Below are 12,462 nucleotides of genomic sequence, written 5' to 3'. Positions count from 1 at the left end.
AGGACGAATGTTGACTAAATACAGGCCTCTGTGACTCTTTGCTATGCCACTTTTTTACCAGAAGGATCTTGTGCAAAGAAACTCAAGGGCATAAGTAGAAGAATAGGGCTGAATAATTATTCTGCCTAATTTCTGTAGCTGTGTGAATAGAGGAGACAGATTGACACTGCATTTCTCACCCTGGTACAGTAAGTGTATGCAGTAGCCAGCTCCCACAATATTTAAGGAGCTGTTCTCCGGGTAGCTCTGCCTCCTGTAAATAAATCAAGGCCCTTTCCCTGTCAGAAAATGGAGACTCAGATATGATGGGACTGGAGTGGAAGAGCACAGACACATCGTGCAACACTTACAGGATAAACGTCAGATTTCTACTGACTTCCAGTGCTTCAAACCAAGTGACTCCTCTACTCTACAAACCAACTCTATATACTGTATGATCCAGCTGTATTTGCCACAAGAGACACACAACATCAGTATTTTTTATCAGAGGACACAATGACACACCACAGCTAACCAGCACCACCACTAATGCACACAGGAATTACAGTCGTGCTGACAGTGATAAGTCTGAATCTCATCTTGTGTTGCATCTCTGTTGCGTGTACGTGCACGCACACACACAAACCCCCTGCAGACACAAATGTATTCAAATGTGCAAAGACAGATGCGCACACACACACACACAGACACACACACACACACACACACACGGGTATACACGCACACACACACACACACACACACACACACACTTACTTGAAGCAGCACAGGGCTGATGCGCGGTCTTGGTGCAGGAGTCTGGCTGGGTCTGACAGAAGGGGAGGGAGTGGTCTTCTTAGCGGCTGAGGAAGAGGGAGACAGGGAGAGAGGGATGAAATGAGGGAGAGGAAAATAACATCATAAGAGGCAAAAACATTCAAGGCCAAAAGGTCGCTTGTTTGCCGGGGGAGGTTGTTAAACAGGCGCATACACTATATGCAGTGAGACAACACCAAGTCATTAGAGAAGGGAAAGGTGCTGGGAAGGATGCCACATATATCCAAATCAAGGAGATTACAACACAGCTACACCTCTACTTAAGACTTCACCTCCGCAGAAACACAAATGAGAGTAAATCTGTCTTCAAATATTCAAAAATTTGTCTTCTCACCCCTAAAATGAGAAGCAATAATCATTTATTTGTTAACAGCCACAGGGGAAGGTTGTGCTTAAAATAGACCACAGCTGTAATGCTACCCGAACCCAGAAATCTGATTCCTTATGATAACATTAATCTAAGTTACAGAAAAAGAATAGGATGGAGATTCCCAGCCAAGAAACACCACTCCAACTTACCAAATATAATTGCTGATATAAAAATAAATTACCCACTAGCTATTATAGTGAATAGGTCCCTGGTCAATGGTGGGGTCACTTTGTCATTTCTTGACATATGATACCGTTCACAGAGAAATTCTAGCATTTAATTTATTGTGTTGGGTGCTTTGGGTAAATACCTGGTATTGAAACCCAGTTACTCGCCTTTTTCAGGTTAAATTCCCAAGTGGGCAACTAATTAATTAACAGTATTAATCAGTAAATATCCCACCATATGACTGGATCAAACATATTTTGCACATCTGAAGTTGCCCCAGAAAAGGCTGTATGAACTCCAAGCTGGTTGTGCCAAATAAGTGAGGTTTAGACTCTAGCCTAGTTTTTGACATGGCCCAAAAACCTAGAATTACAGTAAAGCCAAACAGAAACCCACACACAATACACACACTGTAGGTAATATATAAACGCATGCATACAAACACACACACAGACACACACACACACACACACATCAAGGCAAACATCCCAGGCTGATCCTAACTAGAGGACACCTGCCCTGCTCTAACATACATTTTCTTCCCAAGACTGGCGACAAGCAGAATTGAGGGTCACGCTTTCCAAGGTGAAAACACCCCATCGTAGCTAAAAAACACAGATCATTATTCTGCCAGCTTTTTAATGTCATATGATACTGAGAATGAAAACTACCTCGGCATACCTTCAAACTGGATCAACACAATATGTGAATATACAAAAAAAAGATATGACAAGGCTGTTGCTGATGTAAGTCTGAGTAACACATTACCAGAAATACATGCGCTCACACATTCACGCATGCGCACATGCACGCACGCACACACACACACACACACACACACACACACACACAGGCCTGCGGTCGAGTGTTCACAACTCAGGAAAGAGCAAACACATCTCTCCAAGGTTCACCATTATTTCCACTGTATTAAGCCCAAAACAGTACAAAGAGAAGTGGCCAACATCCTCCTTCTGTTCATTCCCACTCAATATAAAGTAATGAATGACTCAACTGTTAAGGGCCAGCTCTTTATTGACACAACCCATATGGCCATTTTCACTATTATTATAGCCAATATGTATGATAATGTGACTGCAAAGGTAATACATGGCAGAAGGGAAGTGATTGCATTACGCTGACCTTACATTAACACAATTTAATGTATTTACATTTATTTTAATAATGTTAATTAAACCATTAATCAGTTTCTTGACCCATCGGTTTTTTTGGACCAGGGTACATTGGTTTAAAAACCTAGCCAAAGTCCTAAATATTTCTATCAAAACACACAAAATGAAATTGTCTCAAAGGACAGCAAGTTTTATAAAATGTTTGCCTACCCACTACATGGTAGGTGTAATTGATGTGATTGATCGGCTGAATAGAATCACAATGATCAATCAGCTAAAACACAAGTTCCAAATAAGTCGAAGAACTACAGATATTAAACAACGATTGATATGTAGAAATGTACCATAGGTTGTGACACTGGCTTTCCATCATTGAACCTGAATGGTACTTTATTTATGTAGAGCAGCTGAGTCCTTAGTGAAATCAAACATACCTTTGACATCACCAGAGTCGCCTAGCAACTAAAGTCTATGCTATTAGACAATAGGGAAGACATAGTTGTTCTTGTCACATCAGATTTACAGTGGAAAGAAATCTTCTACCCGGATGACACCACAAACACCAGATTACATGCTGCCTCAAATTGCCCAGCTACATTTTCAGCAGACAGCTTCTTGTCTTAAGAATCAGTAAAAAGAACTTCTGGAGGTGGTGTTCAGCTCAGTGTAGACTGCACTGAGCAAGCACCATTTGTGTTCCCCGTGAAAGGTTTTTTATTTTTCTTTGGCAGGATTTCCAGAAACAATGACACTGTGAGCACAAGCTAGCTCCAATGACACAGCAAGAAGTCATGAAGAGACCCAGCCAACTTCATATTATTAATTTGCCTGGGATTCATTACATTACATTACATTAATGGCATTTGGCAGACGCTCTGCTACCTGTACAACAACGAAGGACCAGGGCCTATTTTATTTTATTTTATTTTTTAAACAAACAAATAAACAAACAAACAACAAAGCAAAAGTGACCAAACTTAACTAGCCAAATACTGCTTAGCTAGCCAAACTAAAAATACCGATACACAAAAAAGTAAATCACAGAAAGACAACAATTACGGTTCACAGGGAGGTAGGGAGGGACGGGGAGAGGTGCTGCTTGAAGAGGTGCGTCTTCAGTTTGCGCTTGAAGGTGGGAAGAGATTCTACAGTTCTGACCTCAACGGGGAGTTCATTCCACCACCGTGGAGCCAGAACAGACAGTAGTCGGATTCAAACGCACGGTCTATTGGTTGTGATATACATTCCCCAAGCACTAGCTGACATTCAACAGACAGCAGCATACACTCATTAAATTACATTAAATTTATTTAGCAGATAATTTTATCCTTTTTTATAATTTTATTTTAAGCGACATACAAGTGCATACCAATGGTTACAGTAACAACTAAAGAACATGGGTCAGATAAAATACAATTTGCAAAGTATCAGTTGTCTACAGCCATGAACATGATATCTATTTCACATGGTAAATATAGGCTAAGTTAGTCGGTATGCTATGTCAGACTAGAAGCAAGGCATGACACAATAGATATGGCCAACAAATACAGCACCAAGATGGATACAAATTCAAAGTAACAGTGCTTAGATGAAGATACAGAACACAACAAGAGAGGGCAAGACACAAATGTTACATTCATTTCCTCCTGGCCGAGCAAATAAGGACCTGCCTTACCACATCTACACTCCATGCTACGGCATGACGAAACGTTCTCCCCTGTCCCGGATCCAAACCCTCCAGTCTCTTCCTGCACATTCCCCTCTTTAAGATGCTCCACTCCTGCACTGAATAAATCATCCCTCCATCCTCCACAGCTCTCTGAACCACCCCGGACCCTGGTCTCCACAGGACCGGAAGCCCCTGTCTTTAGCCAAAGCTGTGAGACAGACTAGTGCATAATAAACTTTGCCGGTGGGGACAGAGTGACACACCATGCAGGGAAACGCTGGACTCCATGTTGAGCAGAACACTCAGTGCTGATGCTACTGCCCATCCAACCCTCCCGATAGGCAACCAAAACCACCATTCCCAGCCCTGAGAGCAGCCTTACCTTCAGCAGTCAGCCTACCACTGTAAAGGATGAAAATGGTAAATCCTAGTAACGGAAGCAGACGCAGCCCAACTGATATTCTCTCTTTCTCGCTCACTCTCTCTTTCCTCTGCAGCACTGCAAACAAAAGCTGATCAATAGACAAATGATCCTTCTTCATCTAACGGCAGAGGGGAGTGAGAGGGAGGGAGGGAGAGAGAGAGATAGGGAGGTCAGTAGGTAAATCTAAAGGAAAGCTGGGAGAGGGGGAATGTGAATGAGAAAGAGAGAGAAGGAGGGAGAGAGAGGTCAGTTGGTAATACATAAGGAAAGCTGTGAGAGAAGGAAAGTGAGAGGAAGAGACAGCGAGGGAGAGAGAGAGAGGGAGGGAGGTCAGTAGGTAATACAGAAGGAAAGCTGGGAGAGGGGGAATGTGAGTGACGAAGAGAGAGAGAGAAAGAGTGAGAGATAGTAATGGGATTGAACACGGATAACGGATACACAGGGAATTACGGTAAATCTGTGAAACCGAAACCATGCCTGGAAACCAATCTATCAAAGGACTGTCGGATCACATCACAGCGTACACAGCCCAAAAAACCGATAGGCAGGGCACCCTCCCTCACCAGCACGACACCACCCTTCAGACGGCTTCATCCCAGGATGCACCTTGTCATGTGCTGAGACCGTCCCCTTAAATCCAGATTTGTGTGAAACACACAGGCAGAACAGGCGAGGTTCCACACGATCAGCTTTGATACTGCCCTCCTGCTGGGGCTCTGAACCAACACACACAAACCAGATGATGAATGCAGCTGTCCATATCAACAAGGGACCAAATCCTTTCTCTGACCAGTACACCTTCAGATGCGCCTTGTTGATGGACATGAACAGAAATGGGATCAGAAGGTGACTTGTGAACTCTCCAGGGTTTTGGAAACATCTCCAGCAGGAGGCTGACTTCATAGTGTTTCCTCTGCTGACCAGTTTATAGTTCCGGGCAGTCACGGATTTTATCTCCAGAGTTGACCTGTTGTGTTTGTGTGTACGTGGGGTTTGTGTACGGAATGTTCATTCTGAGTGTATATGTGAGTGAACATATGTCTCTGTGTACATCTGTGTATTTTAGTCTACATGTGTATAGGTGTGCATGTGTGTGTACGTGTGTATACTGTATGTGTATATGTATGAATTTATGTACATTTATAGGTCTGCACTTCAACTTCATATTCATTGTTTCACTTCAAATCCAATGTGCTGGAGTACAGAGCCAAAGCAAAAGAAATGGTATTCAAACAGTTAAAGTACTGCACCATGTTATATGGAGTGTATAATTTATGTATAGGCTTTAGTGTGGTTGCAAATCTGTGTGTACTGGGGTGCATAAATGAGTGAATGTTTGACCGTTTTACACTGTGTGTGCACGCGTGTGAGAGTATCTGTACATGTGTGTGGGTATGAGTGCTCCCACTGGGAGTAACTGACCCAGGGTGTAAGGTTGACTCTCCAGGCTGACGGTTTGCTCTGGGCAGAGTGGGAGAGTGCTGACTCACAGACCCCCCAACACTCCCACACGCAGACACACAGAGTGGGCCCAGGTCACCGGGAAGCACACGTGTGAGAGGGCACCGGCGCGTGTGTGCGTATGCTCCAGAGAGGCAGACCGCGCGGGTTGGCGTGTGCGCTGCACCGTGTGATCCCATTTCCACGTGAATACTCGCCCATGCGAGGCGGCATTAGTATCTCAGTGCATACATGCAGATATTTCAGTCCACACAGACACACTCGGCCAGACACTGACATACTCGAGCTGACATACTCGAGCCACTTGAAGGGCAAGCTGCTTCTTCTCCTTTGCCACTTGAATGATGTACTACACATGTACTTCACAGTATATTAACAAAACCTTGCTAATTGAGACATCCATTTTCTCACTATTTTAGCATGGTTATATACGTAGCATACATAGCGATTGAATGAAAGCCATTCTATTTAAAGCTCTAGAAGCCTGCCTATGTTACAAACACAAGGAAGAGTATTTAAAAACAGCAACTTTAACCTTACTGGCATCAGAAGGACATGTGTGATAGAAAATCCATATTTAAAAAAACAGGGCTTGTTCAGTGGGCCATTTAATTTTGAATATGTTTATGCATCGCATTGCCCTGACCAACCTACAATGAATATCCCCTGGGAGTAAAGGTGGGAGGCAAGTGTTTGTGTAATCAACAATATCCTTCATAGTTTGAAAAGGGTGTAAACAGAAATTACAAACAGTATTTATAATAATGCGCTGTTTCGGCAAGCGATGGCAGTGACTCATTTTGTTTTTGTGTGATCTTGAATAGTTGCAAGACCATTTACTCACAGCAACCACATTGTTTTGTCGAACATTTAGCAGATATTTAGGATACTTGCTTAGATTGTCACTAAAACACGTGTTCCCAACTTTACTTACATTTCTTCAACGGCTTCTACAGGATGAATAAGGACCTGAAACCAATTTTCATTCTCCTTCACATGAATACCCAACCAATGTCCTAACCTAGTGGATGCGTTAGTCTAATTACAGGTTTCACTGTGAGGCTCAGTGAGTCTAACTTGCCTGGCTAGTGCTCTATAAAAGATGTACACGGAAGGAACCATGATGGACCAAAGTCAACAATTACAGCTGGCCAGTATGGATGGCACATTCCACGGTACATCCACAGGTAGATGCTACATTCAACTATCTCTATAGAGAGGTGGTCACAAAAATGTAATCAGGTATAGACTTGTGTTTTAGGCCTGATAATTTCTGCACTAAACTAGCTTTGTAGATGAAGTCCCAGCACTCTCTGGGTCAGTGAAGCTACTGCCTCTTTGAATAGTGTGGTTTGGGGTGCTGGTCTTCATGTTATATTACATTACATTATTGGCATTTGGCAGACGCTCTTATCCAGAGCGATATACAGTTGATTAGACTGCAGGAGACAATCCCCCTGGAGCAATGCAGGGTTAAGGGCCTTGCTCAAGGGCCCAACAGCTGTGCGGATCTTATTGTGGTTACACCAGGAATCGAACCGCCAACCTTGCTGGTTCCAGTCATGTACCTTAACCACTACACCACAGACCGCCCCATGCGGTCTGGCACAGATCTCAGGGGGCATTAATAGTAAGCACAGCTACTTAAAATCTGCACCCGCAGCCTATTCTATGTTAGGTTCGATTATATCTGCCTACACTGATTTATCACCCATGTCTGATGCCTTCATTTATATTCAGAGGCAGCACCAGTGGGACAGAACAATGCAAGCCAAATACGTAAAGTGGAGAAAACAAGGAGAACCGTGATTAAAGGTCTGATCCCTCCATGCTCACAACCCGATCTGCATCTATTCCCGACATTCAGATTTGTATTTACATGTATGACAGTGTCCATGATAATGAAGTGAAGAGTGACAAACAAGGTCTGAACAAACAGCTTTGAGAGGACCCCAAAGATGGAACAGCACAGGAAATAATGTATGTATGGCACTGCAAACAGGCTGCTTGAGAATATCGCAGAGCTGTTTCCGCAGAACTGTTGGTGGAGGGATCGTTAATCAGGGATTGGTTATGAGGCTCATAACGAGCCAACACCTTTCACATTCTGAAAGAATTTACGTTTTCTGTCTCTTTTCACCCCACGGCGTACCAGATAAAAGTATAGGCTACTGCATATTGTAATGGCACACATAATTATATTAAATAAATCCTGACAAAATATTTAAGTGGCCCATTTCAAAAATGTGAGGGGTAGTGTAGTATGTACCATATTGGCAGTCACTGGCAGATACAGGTATGCGTCTTGGGAAACTAGCAATGAACGACAGAATTACATCCCAGTACTCTGAAGAAAAGCACAGCGACGAGTGACGCTGAAATTCAGCTGTAAAATGCATGTGCTTTTGCAACTTGCATGAGGCTATATTTAGTTCAGGAGTCTGAAAATACTGTTGTTCCTGCTTTATGTACACGTGCTATGCGATCACTTGGCAGCCATAATCAACGCAGACTACTGTCAAGATGCGTTGTTAAGAACCCATCATTTTCTGTCGTGGGTCTATCTGGCATACGGGTTCTTTCAACAACCAATAACAATACAGAAATGAACATTATTTTCCAGCGCGTCTTGACTGGAAATAATATTATGCCCTAAGAATATAAAGCTCCGCGTTTAGATGAAGCACAAAACAAACAAACAAACAAACAAACAAACAAACAAATAGGCTAGATAAACAAAATCACAAGGACTGATCTCATGATTGCAAATATTAATAAACACCACAGACACGTGTAGGCAAATTTAATTTGAGCTGTCATGGATCAATTTTCTTAGACTGAATTTCAAGCGAGTTACAGAGAGAGTGTGTATTGAAAGAATGCAGACTACATGCAAGTGTATCAATGGATGGATTTCACACGTAGCGTTCGCCGTGAATATACTACACTACGCAGTACACTGATCAACTCTCTCAACATCACCAAATTAAACGTTACAGCTATAAGTATAAAAAGATGTACGTTTCAAATATCCACAAGAAACATGAGTAGCAGAAAGATGCACGGATTTTCAACTGTGACTATAGGCCTAATTAATCGATGTGATTAATCAATGTGATTAATTAAAGGCCTAAATACGCCACTTAATATCGCCTATCTGACATTGCCAAAGCAGCTGAGCGATTTGTTTACACTTCACAAAATAATAACGCGCGTCATGTTTTCATCTTTACACCTCACCGGGCGCCCGATTGGTAGCAATGCGGTTCAAGTCTATAAGAAAACAGCAATAGAAAAAGGCCCAAAATCTTGACATAAACCGTAAATAACAAAATGCGAATAGCGGAAGGACAATTATTTAAGCTATTCCCGACCCTATAGGCTACATAAGCTACGACGATAGGCTACATAAGCAATTGCATATAATAAAACATAAAGGCAAGCCGTCCGTTTAGAATTGTGTAACAAGACTATAATGCGCACGCTGAGATATACTTACGTTTCTAGGGACCATGCAAACAGCTCACCTCCCTTTTTAAATGTTGTGTCTTAGATTTTATTCATTGTCCGCAGTACATCTGGTGCTTGATCTGTGATCATCTGGTGCTTCTTTCCAGAACCTCCTCCCCTCTCCTCCTCGGACTGCGCTGCCCACGTTCGCAATGCCAACAAAATCCACGGTGGTGGTGCTAATGTAATTATGACGCTGTCTCAGTTTCGCTGTCTCTGTCGAAGCAAACAGTGCGTCGGTTTGAGGGCGGACATTAAAACTCACATCATAGTCATACAAAAATGATTTGCACGAATTAGATTAAGCCAATACAACAAAATATGAGGTTAGGCTCACCGCACGAATATAAATCTTATCCGCTGTAAAATATTGAGCTCCTGGCTGATGTAAAATTATTCCACACTCAAAAAGATTTGTTCAGCCTTTGTTGGGCATGCGCGATTCAAGAGAGGAACATCAACCTGCAATACTTCGATGCATTCATCCAAAACAGTAATGGATTGGGAGATATTGGTTTGCCATATCGACTGAGACCATGTGGCGTGTAGTAACATTACACGCCATCTTCAGCCGTTTTATTGCCTCATGAAATGCGCTTTTATAAGTCCACGAAATCATTTTCCAATTCACTACACTATAGATTACTCTGTAACTTTAGGCACGCTGTAATTGACAAGTTCTTCAACATGTAGCAGCAATTAGCTTCCGGAATTTTGAACCTGTATGTACCCGCTAGCTAAAAACAAGAACATATGTATAACTAGTATGTGGTGCTCATTTTCTGACCCAGTAAGATGTCCAGCACTTTGCATGTGTATGGCTGCTCTGTTCAGTGTGCTACCACCCCAGTTATGTTAACATTGTACTTATTTTTCATCTTCCGGAATTGGGAGTCAGTGTGTGACATCATTGGAGAGTGTAATGGCAAAAGGCACTGCACCTGTTTAACATGAGAGTTTTCAGGAATTCCCAGGTGGGATTATGTAAAATCCATTATTATTCCCCAATCCTCATGGTTAAAAGGTTAAAAAAGCTGAGCATTCAAGTGCATGGACTGCAGTGCGGATGGTGCAGTGGGTAGCACTGCCGCCTCACAGCAAGGAGGTCCTGGGTTCGAAGTTTGCATGTGCGGAGTTTGCATGTTCTCCCCGTGTTTGCGTGGGTTTCCTCCGGGTACTCCGGTTTCCTCCCACAGTCCAAAGACATGCAGGTCAGGCTGATTGGAGAGTCTAAATTGCCCGTAGGTATGAGTGTGTGAGTGAATGGTGTGAGTGAATGGTGTGTGTGCCCTGTGTTGGACTGGCGACCTGTCCAGGGTGTATTCCTGCCTTTCGCCCAATGTATGCTGGGATAGGCTCCAGCCCCCCTGCGACCCTGTTCAGGATAAGCGGGTTAGGATAATGAATTAATGAATGAATGAATGATTGCATCATACCAACGTAGTGAAAAATTATTTGCCCTCTTCATACATCATATCAACTTTTTTCATTAAATGGTAAATGGTTGGCATTTATATAGCGCCTTTATCCATAGCGCTGTACAATTGATGCTTCTCATTCACCCATTCATACACACACACTCACACACTGACGCCGATTGGCTGCCATGCAAAGCACCGACCAGCTCATCAGCAGTATTTGGGGGTTAGGTGTCTTGCTCAGGGACACTTCGACACAGCCCGGGCGGGGGATTGAACCGGCAACCCTCCGACTGCCAGACGACTGCTCTTACTGCCTGAGCCATGTCGTCCCTATTAAATAAAATTAAATAAATGAAACCATAATTTCGAGTTTTTTATGCTTACCCAGTATCCATTTGTCTAATATGACATTTTCTCTCAAGATCTGAGACCACTCAGTGTGACAAATATGCATTAATAGAGAAAATCAGAAAGGGGAAATACTTTTCATGGCACTATATGTCTCGTGTAAAGCAAATGCAGCATTTCACAGTAAGCATATTACACCAACAGTCAAACGTGATGGTGGTCGTGTGATGGTGTGGGGATGCTTTGCAGCTACAGGACCAGGATGACTTGCCATTATTGAGGGAACCATGAATTCCGCTCTGTGCCAGGGAATTCTTCAGGAGAATGTCCGATCATCTGTCCATGAGCGAAAGCTGAAACATAATTGGGTTAATGCAGCAAGATGACCCAAAACACAAAACACATCTGAATGGTTGAATAGAAAGATTTGGAGTGGTTTTGTCAAAGTCCTGACTTGAACTTGAGTCCTGAAGTGTACCGACATATCTCAACTGGTTAAATCCAGCCTAATGACTCAAAACCTCACCTTGCAGCAGCACAATGACCCCAAACATACTGCTAAAGCAACCAAGTTTTTCAGTGCCAATGAGTCAAATGTTCTTGACGGGCCAAGTCAATCTCCTGCCTGAAGACTGAAGGCAAAAATCCGCCCAAACAAATACAGTGCATCCGGAAAGTATTCACAGCGCTTCACTTTTCCCACATTGTGTTATGATACAGCCTTATTCCAAAATGGAATAAATTCTTTTTTTTCCTCAAAATTCTACACACAACACCCCATAATGACATCATGAAAGAAGTCTTTTTTAAATTTTTGCAAATTTATTAAAAATAGTATTCACAGCCTTTGCCATGAAGCTCAAAATTGAGCTAAGGTGCATCTTGTTTCCATTGATAAACCTTAAGATGTTTTTACTGCTTAATTGGAGTCCACCTGCGGTAAATTCAGTTCATTGGACATGATTTGGAAAGGCACACACCTGTCTATATAAGGTCCCACAGTTGACAGTGCATGTCGGAGCACAAACCAAGCCTGAAGTCAAAAGGAATTGTCTGTAGACCTCCGAGACAGGATTGTATTGAGGCACAAATCTGGGGAAGGGTACAGAAAAATGTCTGCTGCTTTGAAGGTCCCAATGAGCACA

The 12,462-nt window shown here is 42.7% G+C and overlaps 1 protein-coding gene across 8 annotated transcripts in view; it reads right to left on the bottom strand.

Moving 5' to 3' along the window:
- LOC133124138 (inositol polyphosphate-4-phosphatase type I A-like) overlaps positions 1 to 9,680 on the bottom strand; it is a 45,156-nt gene extending 35,476 nt beyond the window's left edge. For all 8 annotated transcript variants that reach the window (XM_061235069.1, XM_061235071.1, XM_061235070.1 and 5 more), the window contains exons 1-2: positions 9,538 to 9,680; positions 757 to 842 (exon numbers count right to left, since the gene is read on the bottom strand). The gene's annotated coding sequence lies outside the window, so the exon portion shown is untranslated. The remainder of the gene's footprint in view (positions 1 to 756; positions 843 to 9,537) is intronic.
- Positions 9,681 to 12,462: the final 2,782 nt, after the last annotated feature.

Source organism: Conger conger, chromosome 3 (assembly GCF_963514075.1).
Source record: "Conger conger chromosome 3, fConCon1.1, whole genome shotgun sequence".
In the NCBI taxonomy this organism is placed as follows: domain Eukaryota; kingdom Metazoa; phylum Chordata; class Actinopteri; order Anguilliformes; family Congridae; genus Conger; species Conger conger.
This window is presented reverse-complemented; position numbering and strand designations above follow the sequence as displayed.